Here is an 8,348-nt window from a genome sequence, read left to right as displayed (position 1 = left end):
GGAATATCGACCTCGTTACTTCACATCGGATCGCAATGTCCGTTTCTTTCTTTACTTTCTCTTTTCTTACGAAAGGACATAGTCCTAACGGGCCTCCAAAACCTCGGATTACTCACGCTAGGTACATATAGATATAACTCATGCATTTCAATCTCATGCAACAACTTTACTTATGCAACTTATGCACATAGCTTCTCAACAACTTCTCTTTTCTCACAATTTGAAAATCAAATATCATGCAACTTCTCAATGCAAGTAGATAATGATTTTTTTTTCCAAAATAGATATATGTTTTTGAAAGAATACTTAGGCTTACTTAGAGCCACTTATGCACTTTAGTTTATGATATGCTAAACATGCTCTTTACTATAAGAAATATCTCAAATTCTCTTTGACTATAAGTCAAGCAAACATTATGCTACTTCATGCTTATCACTTTAATACTTAGCAACACTTAGCAAATATTGATCATGCTCTTTAACCTCAAAATAGATATCATGCTCTAATATTCACTTTACTGGACAAATAAGTCATGCACTGTACAACCAACTATCTCATATTCTTGACAAAATTCTCAATAACTCACAACGGTTATTTATACATGCTAATCAAACAAACTTGGCAAATAATGATCATGCTTCTTAATCTAACAATCAAATAATTGCCATGCTCCTCATCCAAATAGCTAAGTCTAAATACTTCACATTTTCCTTCTCTATAAATGCTACACAGTACATATCAATGGCAATTCTCAAACACAAAAGCTACTGTAATTTACTCATTTCAACTCCAAATTCAATAAAGTCAAATTCTACTAGTGCGTCGTAATGATCCCGAGTGTCTGAGCCTCAAGGGTTCGCGAGTCCCCGTCCGAACGACACATAGCTGAGCCAAAAAGGGTCCGACCACTGCACTGGATTGGCTTAACGGAGCTTGCGGCGGGGCTTGAGGGGCCCTGCCACTTGGCTCCGCCAAGCAGCGGCCTAGGGCCACGGCTCTAGCTGAGAGCAGTGCCCTAGGGCCGTTCCTCCACGGGGCTTGCCAACGGTCCTTGCCTAGGACCGTTGGCTAGCTCCGTGACTCAACCTGGTGCACACTGTCTGTGCACTAGTGGGGTTTTTCTTCATCTGCAACAAAACTCAAAGCAATCCAACACTCCCAAATCCTCAACAACACATCATAGCTCAACAATAGATCACTTAATAGCTCAACCACATAAAAAATCTAGAATTTCTACACATTTTCATCATTAAACTTGACTTCACAGAGTCTATAAAAAGAGTTGGGAGTCCATGGGTTATACCTTTGTTGCCTCTTCTTCTTGTGTAGATCTCAGCCTCCTCTCCACTCAACTTCCACCACTTCCTTCACCACAACAATCTAAGCCTAAGAGAACTCAAAAATGAAGGCAACGAAGACACCAAAGCAAAAGGGAGAAGATGAATGGTGAAGGATGAAACTTACTGTGTGTTTTCTCTTCTTCTAGTAGACAAGATTGGGAGAGGCAAGGGAGTGAGATCAGGTAAGGAAATGAGGCTACTATTCTATTTATATGGCTCAAAACCCCAGGATAATCTTCAATGATTGGTGGAGGGCAAAATGGTAATTTGGTGGTTGTTCTAAAAATATCAGACAAAAAGGGTGGAGTTTTGTGGTTCACCAAACTTCATGGACCAAAGTCTAGAATTATAGTTTTAAATGATTTTGGAAGTTAAAATACATTTTTCCAAAAATACTTTCTAGACAACCACTTAATTTAGGTTTCTCAGATTTCTCCCGGTTTAACTCATATTGACTTTGGATAAAAAACTTAGTACCCAACGTACCCGAGAATTTAGGATTTTAGAATTAAAATAAGTGCCGGTGTTGAATTTATTTAAAATGTAACTCAAAATTTTTATTCAACCACCGTTTTTCTCATAAAAATTTTTGGTAGAGTAAAAAATGGCTATTTTAGAATTTCTTAAAACCGAATTTATAAAATTAAATTTTGACTTGTCACACCGAATATGTGGGGCCCTTGAAATTGTGGATTCTGTTATAAATATGTTTTTATTGTGACCATTATTAGTATTGATTATGTAACGGTTAAGTGATTAATGGCTGCATTATGTTTTCCGTTACATTTGTATATTATATATAGATCTGTTATGGTTGTATGAAAGATAGAGATGGTTGAATAAGAATTCCTTGTCTTGGCTCTCCTTGTCTATTGTTCTACATTCACTTCACTTTTATCTTTACATTGTAATCCAATCCTGCAATCACCGGTTAAGAGCTAAAGGCCAACGGGCATAAACATTACAACACGTTATCAGCAGCTCAACCACAGTGAATGGTGAATAGTAATTTTATACATTTTTTTTGGGTTGTCTAAAATCGCATCGCATAAATATATATTCTTTCATTCTTTTTACGGTGATATGATTTTTCAACCATCCGTTATTTTCAACAAATATCACTAATATCTGCTTTGGCGATTGAGACGCTGCTTGGAGTCAACGATCAGCCCTACTCGATGGTGGATCTGTGCTTGAATACGACGAGAATCTGCTCAGGGATACTGTTTGGTGTTTTAATTTGTCTTTAGATTTTTTTGTGTCGATAAATCTCATCTACTGTGTCTAATTCTAAGCATAGATGCAATAATTACTCAATATTTCATCAACCCACTTACAATCTAGCCATTACTGAGCCTTTTTTAAGAGTTCAGATCTAAAGCAGTGTGGTTCCTGTGTTTGCATCGGAGAAGGGAAAACGTCGGCGCCCGGCGGTTACAGTAGGCGGTGTATCCCTGTAGCGAAGGCGCGGGCGGTGGCGTTAACAATTGATGGATTCTTGCTCCTTCAAACCTGAATTTGTCTTTGAGTGATCGGGGATTGAACTAAAAATGTCCGATCGACTTCGGCGGTAGATCGATATCCATGCTGTCCGTAAATAGCAACAATTCCAGTGAAGTAGAATGTGAATCTTGCAAACAGAGGCCTCAGTGAACAGATCTCAGGCAAACCTTTTCTCTCTCTGTTTATCTATGATCATTTTTGTTTGTTTTCTAAGCATGAATGATGATACACCAGTAGTTGTATGTCCAGAAGATAATTAAAACTACTAGTAAATATCAATTTTTCTTGTTTGTTTTGGGTGGAACCAATCTGTTAAAGTTGTTATGCTCTATGGTGCTACGGGGAATGGTGAAAACTGAAATAATGAGTGTCTATAGCTATTCCAGTACCTCTAGTTTATTTTTCTATGCTACTGATTGATTTATAGACACTCGTCTTTGGTATAGTAGGGGATTGCTACTAAGCATCCAATTTCAGTTCTGTGATTTTTTTTACTTCTACTGCGGCTATTGTACGCATCTAAGTGGTTCATGATGATTCTAATTGATTCATTTTTAATCAATTATGAAACATGAATGTATGCATTTATTTTTGGCACAAATAGCCATACTTTGCATATAAAGATTAATTGCATGTTTTCGAAATCAAATAATGATAATATTATATTATATCATACATTTTTTTCTTATTCTGTTTATGCAATAAGCATATTGGGCCAAATAGGTATATCATATATGCTTATCTAATAAGCATGCCCCCGGATGATCTTGATAATTTGCAACATCATCAAACAGTTGCGATTCATCGCTAGTCATTAGTATTGGGCCACTGCCTTGATTGAAAGGAGACGATACGGTCTCTTCTGAGCTAGCCCTATAGCGTTTCTTGCTTACTAACCAAGTTTTAATTATTATTTATGGTTAATTGTTGTGTATTCATGGGAATTGGTGTAACTCACCCAATAATTATGTTTCATTGTCCTTATAAATTGCCATCAAAATCAATATATATTGCTTATCCATATATATCTTCCCGATGGTGCATATATAAACCAATTGCCACACAAATTATTGCTTCGCGATCTGTATGCTATGGATAAATGCTAATGGTCATACTTTAAATTGCTTTTAATATTTCTGCCAAGGCTGTAAGGAATAATTATATTACTGCCAAGCAAATTTTAAATGATATGGAGCGGGATTATATTATGAGAGTTGGGGCTACTATTTCACCAGAAGTGAAAATTCGACAAGTTTTTTGTTTGGTGTCTAATTTCATCAACATACTATGAGGTGTTAGCTCCATGCATGCAGGACATATTATTGCTCTTATTATTTACGGCATTTTTTTCGGAAAGCAAATTAAGCATTTTTTGAGGAAATATTCTTTTTGGGGACCTTCAAAAATTGAATATCCTGATCCACTACATATCACATACGCTAGTACATGACGCATTTCCCTATCTGCGTTCAATTGTTTTTAGTATGCAACCCTTCTAGCTATATCCCATCATGAGAAATCAACGGTGATGTTGGTTGCATTATAAGATCTTTTCTCGGCATTAGGGGGAGATTTGAAATTTTCTAATTAATTAAATGCCGAGAAATTGATAAAAATCGTATGTACTAGCCTTATAGAACCAGAAGTTCAGACATTGAACAAATTATCTGCTAGAAATCCTAAGGAGTGACTAAGTCCATAGAAAATATCTTAAGAGTTGAAATCCCCAATTAGGATTAAACATCTCTATCATTATGCCAGAAGCATATATTGGTTTAAGAATTTACAAAACTAGATCTAGTATAGAAATTTCATCACTCCAGAAATATAGAAATTTTATCTTGAAGATATTCGTCTAGAAGGCGAAAACCCCCAGTAAAATTGTAGGTGCACCAAACAACTAAAATACTGGGGAAGCGGAACAACCAAATTCAAATAATCTTGGGAAATGCCATATATTTGGTTGATACAAAATTGCCACGTGTATAAAAGATAGTTACAAAGCTGTTATAGTTGTCGACAACATTTTTTGCCTCTATTGCTCATAAATACTTAAATCTGGATCCAGAAATGAAAACAGTAGCATAACGTCTGCAGCGTGCTAACTGTTTTGATAGAAAAGAGCAATTAAGGCATACAAATCAAAACTCGCTAATAAAAGGCGAGTTGAGGGTTTTCGCAGAGACCCAATATTAGTCATGGCTTTATATTCCGCTATTCAATAAAACTAGCAGTAAATAAATTAGATATGTAGCTAATAGTTATAGTTATCACATATTTATATGGGTAACTTGTTACTTATATTTAAAATCCTTGATGGATTTTCTCAAAATGTGATGAATGAAAATCACAAAATAAGAAGTATAAAAGTTAGTAAGTTACTAACTATGATTTTTCTTATAGTCAATAAATTGACCAAATGTATTTTCTCCCCCATAACAAAGTATGAAAACATATTATCATAAACATGCCTAGTAATTTTATATGTGATTAGGAAACTTAAATATTGTTTCCTCTTGAAAATATCCTAAACATATCCTCTAGTTTATCTTGAAAAATCCCTAATGAATTTATAATTCCCGAAATAAGGATTTATTTAAGTGTCATTATTTACTCTTTAAAGAGTTGCGAATGAGGTTATTATCCTCATATAGAAGGAATAATATGTACCATTATGTGCTCAATAAAGAGTTGATAATGAACTTATTTATTATCTCAGTCAATATTTATGGTGTAATCATCAATGAAATATGTAAAGAGCTTGATGATGTTAAGTTATGAGATAAGATAACAAATAGTAAATCAAGGTACAAATACTCGTATTGATGCTTTTTAGCATGAAGTCATCATACTTGTTACATATAAAAACGTATATAGTTTTTCATGATATAAAATACCTTGATCCACATGAACTCCAGAAGAGTGATAAAATATTTGTTCAGAAGGTTTGCTCCAGTGACAAGTTAACAAATATATACCTACAAAATATCCATAAGATTGATATGGGTAGATAAAGAAAAATTATTATATTTAGGGGGAGCAACAAAATATAAACTATAAATAATTTTACTGGTCCAGATGATCATGAGAAAATATGATAAATTCTAATAACAATCCTGAAAATTGTACCATATCCCTTCTCTACACCCTTTAGAAACAATGATTTTACAGGCAATGTAGAATTTCAAAATTGTTATTTTCAGGGGGAGACATGAAGTACATTCACTCGAGTCAATCCCGTAAATTGGGTCTTAAAAAGACTAATAGTTGCACTCTTTGCAGCGTATATATTCAATTGAGTCAATCCTGTAGATTGGGCCTTAAAAGGACTAATAGTTATACTTTTTGCAGCATATACATACCATGTACTCTTTTTCTCACTAGGTTTTTCCCAATGGGTTTTCTAGTGTGGTTTTTAACGAGGCATGAGTATGATATAGTAATGACAATAGGGAAAAGTTGCAAAATAATTGGTTAATAAATGAACAAACTCCAAAATCTTGAAGATTATGCAGATTATGCCCTGAAGGCTGCGCTTATGGTGTACTCTTTTTCTCTTAACTAAGTTTTTCCTACAGGGTTTTCTTAAGTTAAGGTTTTTAATGAGGCGACCAATACAATATATGTTTTTACATATATCATGTACTCTTTTCTTCAACTAGGTTTTTTCCCACGTGATTTTCATAGTGAAGTTTTTAATGAGGCATGAATATATTCTCTATTGTACTCTCTTATTGTCTAGGTTTTTCCCACAGGGTTTTCCTAGCAAGTTTTTAATGAGGCAAGATCGTAGCCAAATAATGTCCAAGGGGGAGTGTTATAAATATGTTTTTATTGTGGCCATTATTAGTATTGATTATGTAACGGTTAAGTGATTAATGGCTGCATTATGTTTTCCATTACATTTGTATATTATATATAGATGTGTTATGGTTGTATGGAAGATAGAGATGGTTGAATAAGAATTCCTTGTCTTGGCTCTCCTTGTCTATTGTTCTACATTCACTTCACTTTTATCTTTATATTGTAATCCAATCCTGCAATCACCGGTTAAGAGCTAAAGGCCAACGGGCACAAACATTACAACAGATTCAACCTTTTGGGAGAAGTTTTACTATTTTCTCTTTCCTCTTGGGCCCCACAAAACCTCAACTCTCTACAAATTAAATTTCTTTTCTTTCCTCCATCCTCTCTCCTCCATCTCACAATCCCTCCCTCCAACATGGCAAAAAAAAACTCCCAAAAAATCACTACGTAGATGCCCTTAACATAAATTATATTAAAAGTACTATTAAATTCAAAAAGTCAAATTTAGAGAATTATAAAAAAAATATTAAAGAAAATAAGTGAAGAAAAAGAGTTAACTTGACCAATAAATAATAAACAAAATAAGTAAAATGTGACAAATGAAATACTTAGGTTATAAATTATACATACTAAGTTGTAAATACAATTCAACTACAACATACATATTGAATTATAAATGGTGCCAAAGTATAAATTTACAACCTTTGAGACTATTTGACAAAAAATTTTGACTTTGACTTTGAATGTAGTGATAAACAAAGATATGAGTATTATATAAGACTTTTAAAAGTTTTGTGGTCGGGCGTCATAGTTGTGGCCCCTCAAATGAGAGGTTTTAGGTTTGAACCCCAATAATAATAGGTATAATAGAGTCAATAGCATTTTAAAAAAAATAATAAATGTAAGAGTTTGAAAATATTGAAATATTTGTCATATATATGAGAAATTTAGGAAAAAATAGTTGAAGATTCAAATTGTTATATATTCTCATAAGACGTAAAAAACAACAAAGTGGCTGTAGTTTAGTGGTAAGAATTCCACGTTGTGGCCGTGGAGACCTGGGCTCGAATCCCAGCAGCCACAGTTTTTGATGTACTTTACGTTTTAGTCATCAAGTGAATTGCGGAGTTGGACCAAATTTTTATTTCTTATAAGAAGTAAAAAACAACAAAGTGGCTGTAGTTTAGTGGTAAGAATTCCACGTTGTGGCCGTGGAGACCTGGGCTCGACTCCCAGCAGCCACAGTTTTTGATGTACTTTTACGTTTTCAAGTGAATTGCGGAGTTGGACCACAGTTTTGATGATTTATATTTGTAGGGCCTAGTAAGTAGTGAAGTGAATTACTGAGTTGGAACACAACCATTTTGTTCATAGAATTTGGACAGTCCAACCAATCATCATTGTGCACATCATCATATCCATTTACCACACTTCTGTTTGTTTGTTTGTTTATTTATATGCTCCCATTTTTATATTCATTCATTTACGTGTGGACTATTAATTTTATAATTTATGCATATATTCCATATTAACCATCGTTATACCATGGACCAGGTTTAGACCATGGTCCATGATATAAATTGCCCCATATTAATAATATGTGATAATATCGTCCACTATACTATTAAGAATCAATACTTAATCCACAAATATTGTATAATGTTATGCACTACTTATAAATGACATATTATATTGTTG

The 8,348-nt window shown here is 34.0% G+C and overlaps 2 non-coding genes across 2 annotated transcripts; both read left to right on the top strand.

The window, feature by feature from the left end:
* The first annotated feature begins 7,661 nt into the window (after positions 1-7,661).
* TRNAH-GUG lies at positions 7,662-7,733 on the top strand. Its single transcript has one exon. It is a non-coding gene; the product is annotated as a tRNA-His (tRNA).
* An 89-nt stretch (positions 7,734-7,822) lies between these two features.
* TRNAH-GUG lies at positions 7,823-7,894 on the top strand. Its single transcript has one exon. It is a non-coding gene; the product is annotated as a tRNA-His (tRNA).
* The last annotated feature ends 454 nt before the right edge of the window (positions 7,895-8,348 follow it).

The sequence above is a fragment of the Ipomoea nil genome, unplaced genomic scaffold (genome assembly GCF_001879475.1).
Source record: "Ipomoea nil cultivar Tokyo-kokei standard unplaced genomic scaffold, Asagao_1.1 scaffold1416, whole genome shotgun sequence".
In the NCBI taxonomy this organism is placed as follows: Eukaryota; Viridiplantae; Streptophyta; class Magnoliopsida; order Solanales; family Convolvulaceae; genus Ipomoea; species Ipomoea nil.
The sequence above is the reverse complement of the archived record's forward strand: the minus strand, read 5'-3'. Positions and strand labels throughout refer to the sequence as shown.